General features: G+C 39.9%; 1 long non-coding RNA gene across 1 annotated transcript in view; it reads right to left on the bottom strand.

The window, feature by feature from the left end:
• LOC111923447 (uncharacterized) overlaps positions 1-20,705 on the bottom strand; it is a 59,358-nt gene that overhangs the window by 21,512 nt on the left and 17,141 nt on the right. The window contains exons 2-3 of the long non-coding RNA XR_015276942.1: positions 18,471-18,555; positions 1,841-1,952 (exon numbers count right to left, since the gene is read on the bottom strand). This is a non-coding gene — a long non-coding RNA (uncharacterized LOC111923447). The remainder of the gene's footprint in view (positions 1-1,840; positions 1,953-18,470; positions 18,556-20,705) is intronic.

Below are 20,705 nucleotides of genomic sequence, written 5' to 3'. Positions count from 1 at the left end.
AGTTTAACTTCTGTGGAGGTTTGCGTGAATAATGCTCAGATTGCTGAGCCTTTTCCAGAGTGCAAAAAATGGGACTAAACTAAATATTTTTAAATTAAATGAATGATTGCCCTCCAAAAATAGATGCCTTTCACAGACTAGAAGTTTGCCTCTTGTTTCAGCTAAAAGAAAACCTCACAATTCCAAAACTTCTCTCCAATAGCCCCTACATGAGGCTGTCAAAGGATATATTCCTGTGTATCTGGATATATAGCTGGCCTGCTGTCATAACTTCTGTCTTCTGTTGCTGAGGAATTTTATTTGGCATGTGAAGTGGTTGCTAGCAACCACATATGGCATCCCTGCCCCATGAGAAGAGCTTTGTGGAGAGCTGTGCTACCCCATCCTCAGATGGCCCCGAGCCTGCAGTGACATGGACAAGCTTCCCTGGCAGTGCCTACCACATTTTCATGCAGGTGGGCTCTGGGCAGCCACAGGGACTTGCCACAGGTGAGCAAACCAAGGAGCAGCTCAGCCTGCAAGACTGTCCTAAGGGAAGCCCAGGGAGTGCTGAGCGTCCCTCCCTCTACCAGCTGTGGGACCTGGCAGTGCAACCTGGCACCCACTGCCAGGGAATTCATGCCTTGAGAGAGTTAAAGTGCACTGACACAATTTCAACCATACAGGGCAAGACACGAAGCCACTTTTGTGAATTGTTAGAGGCCTCACATGGGTTGAAGTCTGCTGGTTTTGATGGTACCTGGTGCCCACACCTCCTCACTAGGTCATGCACGACCCCACAAACTGTAGAGCAGCCCTGGCAGCAGAGCTGCTCCATGCCTACCTAGGCAGGCCAGATGCTTGTGCTTTACAGCCTACAATAGTAAAGACATGACTCCAGCTGACTGTGGGCAACACCTCAGCATCCCAGACCAGGTTTAGGTTTTGCCTTCAGTAGACATTCAAGGTGCTTGTGGCAGTTTTCTGTTGGCTCTTGAAGACAAAAGCTTTTTCCCAAAGGACTGGTTGCTCAAGCTGAATTACCTGCTTTGGGCTTCGTTCTTAAGATGACCTTCATAGCTTGCTGAAGAAAAAAGGATAATTTTTTCCTTTGGAAAATTTAAAAGAGGGATTTAACCTCAGCCATGTGTATCTACATTACGAATATATTTTTACTGCATTATTGAAGCCTGCTGCATAAATTACACTTTGCAATCCTTTGCCAGAAGCCATGGGGTAGACTAATTTTAACAAATCATCATCATCCTCCCATCTCTTCCTTCTGGGCTGCACTAATTTTTAGGGGATAAATTCACCACAGCAGTCAGGGTTCTATTTTCTACCTTTAAAAAACACCAACACAGAATTATATAATTACATAATGCAGAAACACTTTCAACTCATTATTATACTGAAAAAGCAAATAAAAAGCTCAAGTTTAATGTGCTCAGAGTTCTTGCTTTGGAAAATTGCTTAGTACAGAAAACAGTGATGTAAGAAAAGCCCCTTTGGGCTTTAAGGCATGACTCAGAAGCCATGAGATATTGCTCCCTCTGCAAACTGACACGGGCTGCACCTTCCCTTTATGGTGGTGAAGGTGAGACTGGCAGCAGGTTGCAGATCACTCCAGAGAACAGAGCTAACCATGAAAACCACAGCAAAGAAGGACTCCATCAAAAACTCTGGGGTTAATGAACCGTGCAGCAGCACCTTGAGACTCTCATTTCATTCCAATGAATGCCTGTAATTGGGAATTCAAACCACCAGCAAAGCTAAAACCATGAAAGGAGGAAGAGATTTACACTCACCTGCATGGGGAGTTTTGAATCCCTCATTCCTTAAAGACAGACTCTTAACTCACCCAGCAGGAACTGTGGTTTGCCAGAATGCTTTGGCCATACAGATTTTCCACATGAACGCCTACTACACATAATTTGTACTCCATGAGCTGTATGTGTTGCCACAGGTGGGATCTGCAGAAAAAAAAACCAAGGGTGAACCCATATTTAAGTAGTTTTTATTCACTTCTGCTTTTAACATGACCTCAGAGAGCATATGTATTCTTTTTCCATATTATACATACTCATGCACACCTATGGGTTGGATTTTTTTTTTCTATTCTGAAGTTTGTATTGTTATTTTTGTTATAAAGTATATAAAAAAGGTTTCAGGAAGCTGCTACTTTTTGAAGTTCTTCCTAAGACCACAAAAAAACCCAAAAAAAACAACCCAGAGTCAGCTTCTTTCTTTTTCACTTTTATTTTTGAGAAAAAAAAACCACAACAGGTAAGACGAATTAAAGAATACATCTCTGAGTTTTTGAATTAAACTGTTTGCTCTTTCTGGCTTTGGAGCTTGGGGAGCTGCAATTTGAAGCACTAGTTCCCATTTTATCCCAAAGCATTTCATCAAAAACTGTGGTCAGATCAATGCTACTTTTTATGGGAATTTTGATTATAGGTTAGCACAAGAAATGCAGGTCATCTGAGGAGCAATGCTGTACAGAACTGAAGCATGAGACTGTCAAACTGTAAATATCATGAGGCTCTGCCAGAGGAGAGGGGATATAGGCTCATTCTGCCCTGAGCTAGGACGAAATATTCCTACTCTGTACAATAAACTGTTCCAAAATATTTTGATCAGCAGCATAAAATCAATCTGATGTAATGCTTTATTTCACTCGCCATTCTGTGAAATAATGCTTTTCACCCTAACTGGACATTTTGCTGTTGAAATAATCTGGGTTTTCCAACAGGCAGCTAGTTCTCCATGAGCTCTAAGAAGGCCAGCTCATTTCTTTCTCCTTGGCAGAGGTGGTAGGATGATGGACTCAGCATTCCAGTTAGGAAGCTGCTCTCCAGAGCAGCTGGAGACCCCCAGTGCGTGTAATTTGAAAAGGTAAATAACGAGCTTTTCTTAATACACGTCTTTGAGAAAAATACACCTCTAATCTCCAGTTACATCACACAGTGAACACTAGCAACATGTCATTTAAAAGCATATTTTAAAGGGACAGATAAAAAAAAAAAGCAGAGCCAAGAGATATAGAAATCTGTAACTGTAAACCAGCTGCATCAGTAAAAGGTTGAATTCCCATGACTGAGAAGGGGTGCTTTCTACCAAGGCTAAAAACAAGTTCCTTGTGGCAGCATCTGGAAAAACATGACACTGCAAGGAATCACATTTCCCACACCCTGAACATGGCTAAGCAGCCACCCAAGTGATAGGGCATCACACACCTAATTCCACACGGAAAAAGCCCACAGAGATGCACAATAACCACTAAAGGGCAGAGTGGGAAAGAGCTCTCTTAATGCTCTGGCAGGACAAAATTGGCAGTTGTTACATCCCCAGTTATTTAGGCCTTTATGAACCAAAAGACTTGAGTTTGACCTCAGATCTCCCATGGCAGCAGCACAGGGACCAGAGCACTAGCAGGGCTGACCACCTTGATATGACTGGCCTGCAGAAGGAATTTCCCTGTCTCAAGTTTCAAATCAGTGGAATGTCCAGGACTGTTCAGGTCAGAAAAATGTTTCTTCCCCTCCTTTACTTCAATTTCAATATAAAGTAAATGCAGAACCTTCCAGCCTGAAGACACTTTGAGTGTATAACATGTAAAGGACTGTCTGGGACAACAGAAAAATTGAACACAGGAACAAGAAAACAGAGATGGGCAGCCTGACCAGCTACAGCTGTCAGAAAGGGGAGAAAGGTTACTAACCTATTTTTTATTTTTTTTTTTGGTAAGAATGTGAGCAGGCACAACCCATAAAAATGTCTCTCGGCCTTCTGAAGAGAGTAATAAAACTCCATGAATTAGTGTGATACAGTATTTCCGTATTTACTGGGAAAGTGAGGCAGAGGTAGATATTCACATGACCTAATTGCTGATGCCTACAATAAGTCTTTCAGGTTCTCTGTAGGTAATAGTGAGACTCAGATGCACCTCCTAAGGATCAGCCAGTTTATCTAAATTACACTCCTGCTATAAATCCCCTTCTAAATAAAGGAAGCATCTCTGTCTCCATTAATAATGCTTGACTTAGGACTATAATCAGTGCCAGAAGTTTGATGCTGTTAGTACTACCAGGTTTTCTCTTTGTAGTGTCAGAGCTGTAGAGCAGCTCTGATCTTTACTAATGGTTTCTGTCTGCTTTCAAACAAAAGAAAAGCACAGGTTGCATCTAGTTTGTGATTAGACATCAACACACTGGTACCAGATATGCACACTGCAAACAGTAGTTTTACAAATAAAGACAAGCTAAATATTAATAAGCATGACAAAGTCTTCATGGGGGCCTACTGGCAGAAAACAGAGGGGTGTGCATGCACAGGGCATCAAAGGTAGAAATCAGCAAGGCAGCGAGTAATTTTCAAGCCTAAAATAAAAGCCAAGTGGAAACAATTCATAAAACTTCTCCTTTAAGCCGCCTTCCTCCTAAAGAAAAATGGAGGTATTATCCTGACAAATATTATCGTGAAACATTCTGTAGTAATTTTATTGTTAAAGTTTCCTGTGTTAGAAAAACAGTTCATTTTTTTTCTCCTAGTTTAGTTTACCTAACATAAAAATATTTAAATATAGGAGAAGAAAAAGGAAAAAGAAATCAATAAGAAAGGCTTTAAGCTCTAGAAACATTTTTTTCTTCAGTGAACTCAGAGTGACCGAAGTTCGTAACGTAAGTTGAGCATGCAATATTTTCCACTGCTTACAGTTCCCTTCTGAACTTCCATTTTGTGGGAATACACTTGGATCATTGCTGACCTGCCTTTGGAAAAGGCTCACTGTGTATTTTGGCTTGGCTTCCTTCCATTTCTACTCCTCTAAGTCTGTTCCCCATTTCAACATCTCTTATTGCCACATTGCCAAACACGTTACACAACCCCAGAGAAGCAATTTATAGGAATATTAGTAATTCAGCTGTGACAAAACAAGCACTTTTCCCTTTTAACAGATCATTCTCTCCTGGGAATCATAGTTATGTAGCTGTTTGCTCCTTGTTTACAGCATTGCACTGGATGTGGTGTTTAAATGCAAACAACCCAAAGCAGAATAAACCTGTGAAAGCCAGTGCTCAGCAGCAGATTTCAAAGCAAAACCTGGCTGTAAATATCTTATGAAAACTTTTTCAACAGAGCCAGAAAGAATCTCATAGATGAGTGTGTAACCTTCCTATAGCCTATCAAATCAAACCAAATGGGCATAACAGAGAGATCCTGATTGGACCTCCATAGCCTGTGGCAGCACCATCCTGATGAGTCTCCTCAGCACTCTGGGAGTGTGACCCATCACCAAGTACAGGGCACTCTTAAAATGCCAACAGATAAAAGGGTATGAAGCTGCATAACTTAGCCCAGGACTGGAATTGCCCATAAATTATAAAAAGCTCAAAAAGCAGTCTTGATAAAAGTACTGAAACTCACAACTGTTGCCTGAACTTGTAAGCTCTGTTTACTAGAACACTGACTCCCATGAGATACTCCAACAGGCCATCAGTTTACTAGGTCAAAGACCTTAGTTTTCAGTATCTTACTGGAAAATTACATCAAGTTAAATGTCAGCTTCTCTGGAAAAAGACGACCCCCTTTATGTGAGATTAAAACCTGAGCCACATCAAGACCTTTTCATCCATCTCTCCCACAAAAAAAAAGCTTATGATTCATAACATGAAGCATGTTTTGCTGACCCTCAGTTGTTCTCTTTACCCTGTTTCAAATATTGCCACTCCTGCAGAAGAGCTTGTCAGATAGAGTATCTCGCTGTCAGTTTACAGTCTGACACATTAACGTGAAATAAAATTACTGACTTTGAATTTATGCATTGTTTACAAGCTGCAGCTCACAGTCACATTTATTTCTGCTTGGCACTGATAAAGACCTCTATAAAAAAATTGGTGGTGTGAATAAAGGGCAGTAACTGCTCAAGCCATCTCCATGAATTCAACCTTCAAGTCAACCCAAAGAAAACCCTGTAGCTACACTCTGCTCTACCATGGTAATATTCATCCTTGCTCATGCAGTTTGTATAACCTAACACCAAACTTCAGTGGACAACTGTAGTCAAGAGATACTCAAACTCTCCCAGGAATGAGAAAGAAGTCTAGCAAGACCCTCTGAGCCAAAAAGCTCAGCCAGGGGCAGAGCAGTGAGCTGCTGAGGCTGATGGCTTTCTGACACCTAGGCAGCGGTAAAGCAGGTCTACTAAAAACAGCATGCCCATCTTCAGCTGTGACCACAGAAGGAGATGGCCTCACAGACACAAAATGACATTTTTCTATGTAAGGCTACCCAAGCAATCCAACACAGTTTTCACTTGTTTCAGTATCAGATTTTATGTTTTCCTAAGCCAGATTGGTGAGCTCTACAATCTGCCAAACATTGACACCATATGTCACCAGACAGAGGACTTCATCAGAAAGACTTACTCAGATGCAGGCAAAAATAAATATCTCCATTGCTGGTGCCATACAGTTACCAATAACATCCTCAGCCTCAGAACATGCATACAGAATAACACCCACATAACACATAACACCTATGCCTGGAGCGACAGATAGCATTCTCACCGTGTGTCATTTCCTTTTGAAATCCTTGAGATATCACTAATGTCTTTTCTGGCTTCAACTAATGCTTACACCTCTAGGAAAACACCATCAACATCACTGCATGGGCATTTAGGTACTGGGTGGCACGCAGTCAGCATGCAGTGACTGTCCAGCCAGCTTAACTGGACATTTCACCCATCACCTCCTCATTTGAGAGCATTCTGTCCCTTGTTATGTGCAGTCACTGCATGAATTTTGATCAGGGATCAGCAGGAAGGTGATGGGAGTGAGGGGCAGAGGGAAGCAGAAATGTCATAAACTGCTCCCCACAAGGCAGCTGAATTTTGTAATACACCCCCATCTTCTAAATGTCAGCACTAATGAGTAGGTTTTCTCCTGCCTCTGTGAGTTTTCCATCTTTCCAGGGCAGAACTGAAGGCTATGTAGGCAGTAACAAGGAATGAGTAGGCAAACCAAGTGACAGATATTTGTCAAAAAAAAAAAAAAAAAAAAAGGACAGAAAATTCCCACATCCTCTTCAAGGATTTTAGTTGCTATAGAATCACAAAAATAATAATATGCTATAAAAGCACTGTAAAACAATAACTTTCACTGTCCAAACTGGAGCAGGGATAAACAGGAGAAAAACAGGAGAAAACAAGACTAAGGCCCGATTCACAGGCTACGGGGAGCTTTTGGGACAGAAGAAAATAGGTTTGAGTCCTCCTGTGTGAACTTTCTGGGAAATAATAAAGTTAATGAAAAACTGTCATGTCCAAAAACTCAATACTGAGATTTACTGATGGCTGTGCCAGCACAGTATGATCTGTCAATTTGCTGGCTACCTCTAGCAACAAATACTTGGACTTTCTCTAGCATTTTAACCACATTCAGGTTGAAATGCAGTACATCCTAACATAACAGGACCTTATTTGATGTGTCATTGAGAAACAGGAATGATTTTTGGTTTCACCTTTGGTAAAGGGTGATGGTATAGCAAGGGTGTTTGCAGAATTTTCTTCTGCTCCAAGACACTTCCTGCATAATTAGTGCTCTTGCACTGTGAAACTATTCAATTTATACTTTCCTAAGTGAGCAGTGCCATGTAACCACAGCATTCAAGTAGCAAATGTTTGATTGTCCATGCTTATATTTTCCCTATTCAGCAGAGCAGGTATTTTATTTCCATTAAATTTTCCAACCACTCTTCGCTCACCCATGACAGACATAGCGGACAGTTAACTTACACGTTTTCTGAGGCCACCTCATTGCAAAGCTCATTATCTAGATTCTAAAGAAACTTTCTCTGTTACTCTGAAAAGTGAAAAAGTATCAAATGAACAATTTCATTTGTTGTATCATCTATGAATTTCTGATAACAATAATGCAATTCTGTTCCCAAATCATCAGTTGTTCTTCCTAAGATGACTGACTTGAGAGTGAATACTCCTACTCAATGGTTTCTTTTCATCCAAATATATTCATAGCTTTTAGGCATGTTTGTCTTCCTCCAAGATCTCAATATCCTTAAGCAGTGACAAAAGACAAGAAGATTGCTGATTTTCAAAGAAGCAAATCCAGTGAGAGTTCACCTCTCTACTCCTTTAAGCACATTAATAGAAATAGAAGAAAGACATGAGGTTCCCCCAAAACAAACTCATAATGACAGGTGCTGAGCCTCATAGTCCCAGGGACTGAATGAATCTGTTTAGCTCTGATCTCAGGTAAGCAATGATCACTGACTTCATTCTGCCATTAAATCTCTGCCCTACCACATTTCCACCAGCACTGTCCAACAAAAATACTGAAGAACTGTGATAAAAAAGTATTTTAACTTGGTTTTGTACTTATGCGTGGCCTATGTGGCAACCTACTTTAATATGGATTTTAAGTTCCTCTGAGAAAACATTTCTAACTCAATAAAATTACCCACACTCAAAAAAACAACCCAGACCCAAAAAACTATCCAAAGATCCCAACCCCAAACCAGAAAAAACAGGGAGGAGAGGGTGGGCTTGCTGTCATTTATGCCAATGAATATTTGGTGGACATAGGGCAATCCTAATTGATTGCTTTGCACCTTGTCTGCTTAGGGCAGAGAAAGGGAATCAAACAACACTAGAGAGCATTTGGTTAACAATTTTTCCCAAGAACATCTCCCGTTGACTAGTCCAAGCAAAGCCTATATGAAAATAAACCCACATTAGTTTCTTGATAGTATCTTATTGAAAACTTATCAGTTATATCTTCCTTTGGCTTTTGGACTCTATGATACATTTGCTGTTTGAAAGAAATTAGGGTAACTATACAAACCCATGTAAGATGGAATTTTAATCAGAAGTGGATTGATAATTTCCATCTTTGTTTTGTAGCAAGTCAGAAATTGGAAGTTTTGTGCTAACCCACAAAGGCATCATAAACTGAAGAATTGGAGGGTCAGAAATCAGAAATGGATAGAAATTTAATTTCAAAATATACTAGCTGAAGTTAAGAGCTGATAGCAAGGTTAACATGAAGATTATGAAGCTCACATTGAGAAATGCAAAAAAAAGAGGTGCTGATTCTATCCACCATACCCCTCCCCCAGCTTTTGTAAAATCCATATAATCAGGGAGTATTTCCCTCAGCTGGGTTAACAGAGCTCCAAATAATGTCTAAAAGGTATTCTTCAATTTCCTTCACTTCTGGATGAAGAGCTCACTTTCACACCAAGCTAAAACACAAGTAGCTCAAGAGATCACTAAAGGATGCATAGACTGAAGCTTTTTAGATAAATGCGGCATTCAAAAAAGGTGAAAGGTATTAGTAGATAAGAAATTTCATTAATATCCTGTACTGCTTGTATTGCTTGCAGTCTCAAAGGTTTGCAGAATGGAAAACTGGGACACTGGTTGAGGCTTAATTCACTTCCAAATGTAAGTTATTGTTTTTATCACCTGTATCTCAGGGGAGCTGTTGAATCAAGTAGGCACTTCTCTCAGAGGGAAAAAAGACACACTAGAAAAGTAAGAACAGCTATACTAGGCCAGATTGCTGCATCCTCCAGCTCATTATCCTTTCTTGCCAGAGACCAGTTAAGAGATGCTGAACTCAGACTATCAAAATAGGTTAAGCACACAGTGAAGCTTTGCCAGAATGCACTCCTAGCAGCCAACAGCTTCAGGACTTCCCAAAGGAGAAGCATATGCCCATGTGTCCTAAGTGCGAATGGACTTTGCTTCTATGAGTTCCTCTGGTTGCTTCTGAACCTGGGTAGAGTTTTGGTCCCCACAACACCCTGTGGCAAAGGCTGCCAGACCTTAGCTAGGGATCGCCAAAGAAAATTCCCCTGCCTATTCTGAACTTTTCAACCTGTTTTTTCACTTGGCAGCATGTAACAGCAGTGGAGAAAAAGGTGAATTACTTTTCCCCGACTACCTTCTCTGCTACTCTTTAATTGATACCTCTCTGTCATATTCTTTGCTCCTAGTAATTTCTTTTTCATTATGAAGACCTGTAACCTATTAAGTCATGCCTTGGAAAGAAGCCACTGTGTTATCTCTGATCACTAGTGCCTTCCTTTTTTGTATCCTTTCTCTTTACTCATCCCTTTTAGGAATGGAGGATTCATGAGGTGGGCACACAATTGACTCTTACAGCAGCACCACTATCTCTCCTATTTTTCTGCTCTATTCCATCCTTAACACTACCTAATATATTTTTTCCCTCTTTGATCCCCAGTGAGCACTCAACAGACATTTTGACAGAACTGTCCAAAATTATTCCAAGGTCTTCTGAGATTGCCAATAGCTACTTCACAGCCTATCACTGTATATGTGAAATTGGGGTTGTTCTCCAAAGTGCACTACATTGCTTTTATCAACAGTGAGTGTCAGATGGCACTTTATCACCTAGTTATGAAATGTGATCTTTTTGCACCATTTTGTGGCAAGCTCTGTTTCTCCCTTGAAACTTCCTTTCATCATTGTCTATCCCCCTTTATCAGGTCACTCATGAGCAACCTGGGCAGCACTGGCTCTAGCATTGATGTCCACAAGACTGCAGTGTTCTCCTTCCCTGTAAAAACCCATTGAACCTACAGCTCAAGTGACACCCAGTGTATAAAGAAAAACATCGTATGTATTTTTGTGTATTGCATAGCTTGTACAGTGCTAACAAACACATTTCCCTTAAATCCCAGGTGTTGTCTGAGAGATTTGTGAAGATGTCTTGGATATCATGGAGCATCCCAGGTGATGCAAAGTGCTTATTTTTAGGCCACGGAATCCAACTCTTTGTTTCCTGTTTTTTAATGAATTGCAGACTCATATAAGAACAATCACATTGCCTAGTAGTTTTGTTCGTATTCAAGTGTTTAGCAACAGCTGTTCTGGAAATTCAGACCTCCTATATTGACTTTTCACACATGCTAGTAACTTCTCTGTAGAAATCTCTAATGAATTTCCACAGAATGGAGATCCCTCTGGAAAAGTAATGATAAGTCTGTATCATACCTTATTTGTTCATGTGCTTCCTTGTGTGTCTACTTTTAATCACATTTCCTACAGTGTTCCTGATACAGATTTATTGGTCGCTAATTCCCAAACCCTCCCAAAAATCTGTTTCATATACTGAAGTCACACTTGCCACCTTTTAATCATGTGGTACCAAGACAGATTTATGTGCTGTATATAAACTGAAACAATTCTACTTCTCCTCTAAATGTTGGTGCAAAGATGCTGCACTAATCTGAGTGCTGTCTTAGCAAAAACTAAATCATTAATTAGTCTGTAACCCACCCACATGCCATAATCAGATGCAGACAAAAATGAGAGATGTGCTTCTACTTCCTTTCTGCCCTTTTGCATTTAAAAGCTACAGCCATACCAGCTATTCCTCCTAAGGTAAGCACAATCAGGAGCTGGCCAAAAATTAAGTTCTTTTGCTCCCATGGCTTGTATCTAGTCCTTAAGCAGAACATGCTATTGCAGCAGAGAGATTTTTTGGATAGTCTTTGCTCTGGGGCTATACTGCTATTGCCACATAAGGAAAAGGTTTTCACTCCTCATGACATTTCTATGCCAGGAAAACTTCTGTAGTGTAGGCTGGACTTTGTTTTAATACTTTGCCATGGCTGTCCCAAGGGCTACAGCAATATCTCAGGTCTCTGCAGCTCTGTGGCCTGCCCCCAGTTTGAGTCCTCTTCCTGCATCTTTCCCTTTCCCTGGTTTCAAAGGAAACCAGCCCCAGTGCTCAAATCTGCCACTGTGCCCACACTGGATATATACCATCAGTAAACAGGGGAAAGGCAGTGTGGTATGGATCATATATCTTGATTTTCACTGGTGAGACAGAGGTGAACGCTTCTCAGGGATGTTTAATTCATGAGTCATCATCATCATTAAGAGTTCAAACCTTCCTGTAAATTCAAAATGTGAATAACTGTTGGAATTAATTAGACAATGTCTTCTTTTGTGTAATGAGCAGTAAAAAAAAAATAAAAAAATAATCATATGTAAGAAATGAAACTTTACTTATTCTGTTTTAAAGGAATCATTGCTTTTGTCCATGAGGGAATCTATCTCCAGATGTAATGTACTCCTTTATAGAGATCTTGTTTCTCTTTAACATCAGAGGCAAAATCTCTTTCTTCTGTAGATCGGAAAAGATTTATTCATAGCCACTCTTCTGGTAAGATACTTCAATCTTGTGGTAATATTTAGACAAGGTCAGTTTCTGGCTAAACCTAATGTGTTGCTGTAGATTATTCCTATCCTTTGCCAATATCATATCATATCATATAAATGTATTAGGACATTTTCCTGGACTACAACATCTTTATAAATACTGGAACAACTACAGAATAAACAAATAGAAAAGCATTGCCTGTGGCTGACCGGTGATTTGGAGCTCTCTCTCAATTCCTTGACCTTCATTTTCAGTGTATAAAAACAAACCCAAGCATCAAAACCATACGCCTGTCACTTCCTCTAACATTCTATTTCTAACTCTAACATAATAGGAATGGAACAGAGCATGTAATGTGCCTTCACAGGCACCCTGCATCAATACATTCATATCTGTATTTCATAGCTGTGTTGCACAAATTTCTATTAGGTTTAATGCTATTTTCAGCTTCTAGCCTTTGTTCCTTGCCTTTTTCTCCTTCCCCAACAGAAGGAAAATATAAGATGAAAGTCCAGCCATGCTGACTATTCAGTAGGCTTCTGTGGCTCACCTCTGCCTGGAAGATCCCTGTGCACAGGGATTAGTTTGGATTCTGCACAGCAGATCACAACAGTGTGAGAGAGAATGGTAACAAAACACCCCATCATTTAATGCAATGACCTACTTTCCTCCTTCAGCATTTCTCACTGGGACTGGGGTTACTTCTGTGCTATGAGAAGCGGCAAGCAGAAGGGAGGGTGGGAAGAGACCAGACAGAATTTTTTAAGATTACAACACTCAGAAGACTTCAGAGTCAGACTGACAAACATCTGCAAGTTTACCAGAGACCATTTGTGTCTTATTCTGCTCCTGTAGCACATTTTCAGGGACACACACAGTCTTCCAAGGTGCACCAAGAGAGCAAGGTCTAGAGCACATGGGCAATGCCAAGTGAGTGGACAGCAGCTCCAGAGAGGGCTGCACAGCTGCTTCCCCAGTGTGACATGTGCTTGGGGCTGCTGTGGTGAATCCAGGTGCCCAACAGGAACAGCCCATTTGACAAAAAATAATCTGGACAGGAGCATTTGATGCCCCATCAGTTTGGTGGTACAACTCTCATTACCCCCTCAGAATCTCTCTCTCAAAACTCTGTAAGATAGAACACCATAGAGATATCAGGTTATAGTGGCTGAAATGAAGCATTAGTTGAAGAGCATGAAATAAGAGATATTTTTGAAAGTGGATAGGGTTGATAGTATGCTATGGAAGGTTAAAAATCCCAAACAGCCATGATAAGTGAGTATCTCTTGGGGAAGGGCTGAGGATGAGGTGGGAGATTCCATCTAGGTGGATGTCTAAGCCTAAACATTATGAGGAAACCTGCAGATGTTTCAAGGTCTATTTCAATATGCAGAGCTCAAGCTCTGAGTCTATATAACAGATGGCAGTTTCTGAGTCACTAAACATTATTATTTGGCAACAAAGTTATGCTGTCTCAACCATTTCTCATGGGATTCCTGCCACAAACTGCTGTGAAAGTGATGTGTGTTCTGTAACATTCAATTGCAGAGTTTCTAAATCGTTGTGCAGAATTCCATATAACTGTAGCACAGACACATATATAAATAAAAGATCTAAAGTAAACTTGGCATATATCAGCCTGAGTCAGAGAAATCAACACTGGAGTCCAGAGGCCCACCATTTTCTGTGCATTTCTGAATTATGTATGCTTGCACTTCATTACCTCCTAACAGATTAAATAATGATTTTTTTAAAGCAAGGTTTTGTAGAGAATTTTAGTAAATATGACAGGGGAATTATACCTTAACACAAAAGTCTGGCATTGAAAGTAGCTTTCTCTTTAAGATATTTGCATAAATAACAACCACACCCTATATACAGATTGATTCCCACAGTGCTACTAAGAGTTTTATATGTCCTACTCAACAAGTAGATAAAAGCTCCGAGGGCCAGATACACAAAAGTTTTTAGGTAACTAAATATTTCCTGATTTAATTTAGTCTGAGTTTGGTGGGATCTAGGTACAAGATCTGGCCCTTTGTATCTTTGCAAGGCTATTGGAAGTACTACTCTTATGGACAGGATTAGGAAGCCCCAGCTCCAGTCTCATCAGCCTTTTCTCAATCGCATCAAAGGAGTTAATAGAAATAGCACATGACCTTTCTGTGATAAGGCTTTTTATCACAGCAGCCTCCCAGAGAGTCAGTGTCTACTTTGCAGAGCTATTAATAGACAACATTCCTACAGGAACATAATTCATATAGCTGCATGCACAAGACATGCACCAAAACCTCATAGGCTCATAAGCTCTGAATCAAAATAAACAAGCTGCACACACTGCACGGTTAAATGTTCAATACAAGCTCTCTACATAACTGAAACCCTAAAGGAGAGAGAAATGGTCAAGGGCAAGTAACAGCCTAATGATTTGGTATCACATCTTGGGCAATGAGATTGTTATTTTCAACCCCTGGTAGTTCCCTTCTGCCTGTTATACATTTTATTTGTATCCTGTAAGGACTGTTGACTAGGAATTGAAGGAAAATGATGAACAATTAGAGCAGAGGCTGTTTAGAAGAGATCAGAATTGTCTTAAGCCTGGGAAGAGGAAATACTGAAAAAGGGAAAGGATGGCTTCTCTTAAAGCAAAACAAACCTTTAGAGTTAAAGCACCTCCCTTTCAGAAAGAGCACCTCTTTCCTCCTTCTCCCACACAATGCCATGCAGTTTATTGAGTTAAAAGTCTGCTGAAGGAAATGTTTCCTTCTCAGCAATATGCCAGTGATATCTTGAGCTGCTCATAATAGAAAGCAAAGCCTGCAAATATTTTTTGTGAACAAAGCCATTGATTGTAGGCACTTATGCATCTAGAAAGTGATAACTCCTTTCAGTGCTGCCCTTTAAATTGTCATTTTTGGGAGAAACCTGCATTTTTGAAAAACAGAACCAGGGCATCATGTTACATAGATAAAAAGACACTATGGTCTGAGCTGGAAAAAACAATCTCCATTTCCTCCAGGTCTTATCTATCAAAACAGGGCAACAGAGCTTTGCAACCCTGGCATTGTACACTGATGGTGTCAAGGTGACTCTGTTATACCCTGTTCACTGTGCTAGGTATGGTAAAGGACCTACTCCATCAGTAGAGACTGTAGTTGTAGTTTAAGAAATGAAACAGTTAAAAGCTTAGCTAAACTACAGCCATAAATAAAAACATGACAATGATACTGGACAATCAACATATAGAAAACTTCTGGATTTTGTTTTTAAAATTTATGGTTTTCCTTACTATTTGCTTTACACATACACCATTTTTAAATTGATCTGGTGATGATTCCTAGCCAAAAAAAAAAGTTCTGTCTGATTCAAGGAACAAAAAGGCTATTATATGGACAGCATCACAGTTTAATCTTCATTGCAAAAGTATACAGAGTGAAATCCTGTTCCTTCTGAAATGCACAGGAGTCTATCATTGAGCTCAATAGAGACAGGGTTCAGCCATGAGCTGAAGGTATTTCTAAATTGTAAGATGAGGCAGCCAGCACAAAATCTTATTAGCTAACATCAAACAGTGCTTAGACAAAAAGAATTTTCATATTCATATAGTTTTGCTGTTGGAGGTGTTTGCAGTGAAGGCACATTAAACACATTTACAAAGTCAAGCTTTATGAGCTCTGCTTCTGTAACTGTGTACATGTGCAGAATTAGATTCTATTAGAGCTGGACCTTTGTGATCTCTTCTTCTCCTGTAATGTTTATAATCTGTTGCTGATTAGCGAAATGTCCAACAATCCTAGAGCTGTCAAACATTTTTTTATTTGATTTTGTAGAGAAGCAGACAGTAAGAGACATGAGATGCTCCCTAATGATTTTATCTGCCTAAGCTTTCTCCTCCTCCATATTTTGTCCTCAAGTAGTGATGTCCATGCATCTCTGCTGGTATTCCACCTTGCACCTGAGCTTTGGCAAGAAGGAGTATCAGCAATAGTTCTGCTTCTCAGAACCTCACCTCTTTTTTATTTTAACTGCTTTTTTCCTGGCAGTTATGAAGCAGAACAAAGTATCGATGCACAGGCTTCGATAAATGCCTGAAGTGTAAAGAAATCTCTGAAAGGGATGGGTGTTTTCCTTCCATAAAGCAGACTACATAATCTGGAGCACATTCTTTAGCCAAGTAACATGCTCTGTCTCACTTTAAGAGAAAAGTAGTGTAAAACCATCTCACCTTGTTTCATCACTGTGTGTTTTTACAGTTGTTCTGTTGCTGCTTCAGATGTTGTAAAATGCACCAGTTCAGTCAACTGCTGCTTCAGCATGCATGAAAACAGGCATAGGAAATTCAATACTCTTCTAGGGTTTTTTTCCTTCCAAGCTCCCATCAGCCATCATTCCATCTAACAAACAGCATCCAGATGTTAACAAACATACCAAACTTACTGGTTTTCAGTGGCACAACCTTTTTCTATTTAGCTGTTTCTATCATTTATTTTGTCTGCCCTGCAGCCTTTGGTGATTGTTCATATTCCCAGCTTACCACAAAATATGTTGCATGAGCATCAACCAAGGAATTCTTTTAATATGAACCAAAACAGTATTATTTGCTTCCAATCCAGGGAAATAGAACCTTCATTTAAATTTATGTTCCTTGGAGCTTTCACTAATATTTTTCTGGATGGGAAGTCAATGTGGAACATCACTCAATGTTCCAGTTGGATCCCAATAGTGAACTTCTATTTTCAGAGTTCCAAACAACTCAGTTCCAAAGAGACTGAGGATCTTTTAAATATTTTTTGAAATGTGCTTCATTTGGTAGAAAATAAGTCTACATGCCATGAACTATAGGTTTTAAGATCAATACAGGTCTGATAAGGTTGTGAAGTGACACAAGTTGAATATACTGTACCTTGCACAGGCTTTGCAGCATCACTGAACACATTAATGATTCTACACTTTAAAAAGGTTTCTGAGTTAAACTTATGGGCATGCTGATCTGAACAAGATTCTTTCAGGTCTTTGCAAATGACACTGAGAAAAATTTAAAGGAAATGCAATTGTTTAGATAATGAAAATTATCATTACAGTCAGCCTTTAGAGACACCTAAAAATTCTGAGACCTGTGGGCTAGATTTTGCATCAACACTGTCCTTAGGTCAAAGGAGCTCCATTCTAGGTAAACGGGAGAGAAAAGGAAGAAAGAAAAACAGGACAAGGAAAGTTAAAGCAAAGGAATGACAGTGCTGTCTTTGAGCACAAGCCTTGTGCTCTGCTCCAGAGCAGCAAGATGGGGAAGAAAAATTCACAGCAAATGTCTTGGTTACAGTCCCCTGCTCATGCCAGAGTTTCAGGCTTGCTACCTATTTTCCTATGAAAGCACCTCACTTTCCCCAGGAAATTATTTCCCCAGGAAATTATTTCCCCCTGCTGCAATCTAGAAAAAACTTACCAGCAACATGAAATGAGACTGCAACTCAAATGCAGTAGATGCCGTATTATGGCAGACTAGACAGATAAGGTCAGTTGTGACACAAATGTGATTATGGGAAAGGCCTCCACTATTTTGGTTTGTTTTTACACAACCTGTGCTCTGCAGTTGGATATTTATTTAAAGAAATAACGCATACAAAGTGATCACTGACTGTATGCAGCAAAGGACCAGAAGTTATTGGGTTACACTTCCCTGGACAAGCAGCACTAAAAGTCTGAACAGAACTGCTTCAATAAAAACACAAGAAGTGAAAAACAACTCCAGGCTGTAACAGTGCAGTCACTGCCTATATTCCTACCCTCATTTATCTAACAGTGTTTACTACTTTTTCTCCCCAGGAGTAAGATTTCAAATAATTACTCTTTTAACTTGCAGTCTCAAAACTCTGTTCTTTTCTTTTATACAAAGGCTCCATAAAGTCTGATTCTGTTCACTTCCTTTCCAATTACAAGGTCTTCTGCAAACTTGGTCATTTATACCCAAGAAACATCTTGAAAGGAACCCCTATGAGAAAAAGTGTTTAGAGGTGATTAGCACAGCCCATGAAGATATTCAGGGGCAAGGTCCAGGTTTAACTTCAGCTACAAGGAAATATTGAGCTTTTATTGTCAAATTAGGATCAAAACCACAGAGAACCCACAGAGAAAACCAGTTATGTTCAGAAAATTGTCTCTACCCCATAAAATCATGGCTAGAAGCAGGGAAATCTCAGGACTCCTCAGCAAGATAGGAAAAACTGGATTTTGCCTCCTGGAATAAGGAATTTGTACTGGAAGTTGAACTGTTCCTACCTTAGGGAAAATGAAAGAAAAAGCTGGCACAAGTGGGATGCAGAGCCAAAGAGCTGGGAACCTTTGAAATTGGCCTCTTGCTGTCCTAAGGAGAGAAGGAAAGTTGTTGGTGACTGTGAATCATACCTCAGATACCCTATTGCTCTTCCTTCAGCCTTTGACAGCTTCCAAGGAAACAAACCAGGACTGCAGTACTTTTGTTTGTTTTCTTTGAGCTTGTTCTTCCTCCCCAGGGCAACTTTGACATTCAAAGGGAAGGTTCTGGCTACCTATTGCATTGAGTTTGTGCACAGAAAGGTTTTGGTAGCAGAAGGGGGTACAGGGGTAGCTTCTGTGAGAAGCTGCCAGAAGGTTTCCCTATGTCTGATGGATTCCAGGGAAGCTGACTGCAAGGTGGATCCACCACTGGTGAAGACCAAGCTCATCAGGAATGGTGGAAATGCCTTTGGGATTACAGATTTAAGAAGGGAAAAATCCCCTTTAACTGCAGACAAAGTGTGAGAACATGTAAGAAAAAGACCTTTAGAAGCGACACTTGGTGTAGCTCCTTTGGCTTTGTTGCCATTTTGGTGCTTGCTGAGCACTAGTTGAATCTTGTTTATGGTAGAAGTAGTATTTTACCCCAACAGAGAAAGTCACTTTTCAATAAATCTGTACTGTGCCTGCTGTGTTCTGTATGTGAAATTGTTAAGCCAGTTCCTTCCCTATTCTGCGTTATCTACTTTATGTAAATGATTCATGGGCATTGATTTGTTGGTTTGCTTTTTTTGAGAGTATGCAGTTATTCTACAAAGGACTATATAAAATATTCATGAGGTTCAGATATAATACACCTGCAGCGTGGTTGCATTACCTACCAAATCTTACCTCAGTTAGACTATTTATTTTGGCTCTGATTTCATAATGTTTCACTCTTTCAAGCCATGTAACTTCTTAAACAACAAGGAAATTAAGAAACTAAAGTCAATGAAGTATGTTCAAAGCTTTCACTTTTACTGATTTTACCCCTCCAGATATTCACAGATCACAAATCCTGATCTGATCAGAGCCAGATGGCATGAGTATACCTAATCCATTATACTAAAGGTTTTAGAGGGGATTACTGAGACAGTAAAGAGCACACATCAAAGTAGAAAAGAAGAAAAGTTTTCTTCCTCTTTGCACTGAAAGAAACAAGCCAGCTCTTAAAATGCACACAAAATTAAATCATTTAATGTAACAAATGCTTCTCTTAGTAGGAATGCCAATGTTAAATGAATAAAAAAACTAATGTATGTATAAGGAGACCATGAGATGGTGACACAAATGAGTTTTGCCAGACCCAAGTTTCATCTCTGCCTATCACTTCTCCCAAAGGGAACCAATTGTGCAGTTTTCATTCCATTATGCTGATGTATTGCTTTTGCTCCTTCAAGAAAGGGGAAACACTAGACACTTCACCAATTGAAAATAGTTTTGTACTTAAAAAGTGATCATTTGGTTTGCCTACTTCATATTAGAATGAAGAACTTCCACTAGCTAAGGGCTTAAGCAGTACTTTTTGATGAATTGAATTGCATAATGATGCTAAATAATACTAAATAAATATTTCTAACAATGTTTTTGAAATAAACCCTGAAAAGGTTTTTATATAGTGACCTGCAGTTATGAGGAGCTGAGGGAGCAGATTCACAATAGTTCTTTGATTTAGGAAATGGAAGCATCAGCAAAACAAAAGACAGCTATGAACAATCAATACATCACTACTAAGGGCTGCACAAAACCACGAATACAGCAACTTCCCAGCAGTGGGAAGAAGATGGAAATACTGCTGAGCACACTGTAGTCCACCAATGCCCAATCCTCCCCAGTCTGGCAGGATTTGTGGCCTACTCTGGTGGTGGGCAGTGCAATCAGTCCTCAAATACCCTGCACAGCCATTAACCCCATACACAACAGTGAACCTAATGCCATTGGAAAGAGAGAATGGCTTCGTTCAGTTTACAGGCAGAAATCTTCATGCACCATTCATAGACTATTTGGTCTGAGTGGCCATCCTTTTAATGGCCTACACATGAGTAGGATGAAAGAATAAAACCCTCTCTGCACTAGCTGCCTGCTCTTGAGTTTTTAACTTATGAACAGACATGAACTTATAAATGCTATCTACATACCAATTCTGGGAAAGATTTTTGGAACACTGATCTGCAGTTGGGGTGGGAAAAGTACAGAGGAGTCACACTTTTTATCGGTTAC

The sequence above is a fragment of the Cyanistes caeruleus genome, chromosome 1 (genome assembly GCF_971803275.1).
Source record: "Cyanistes caeruleus chromosome 1, bCyaCae1.hap1.1, whole genome shotgun sequence".
In the NCBI taxonomy this organism is placed as follows: domain Eukaryota; kingdom Metazoa; phylum Chordata; class Aves; order Passeriformes; family Paridae; genus Cyanistes; species Cyanistes caeruleus.
The sequence above is the reverse complement of the archived record's forward strand: the minus strand, read 5'-3'. Positions and strand labels throughout refer to the sequence as shown.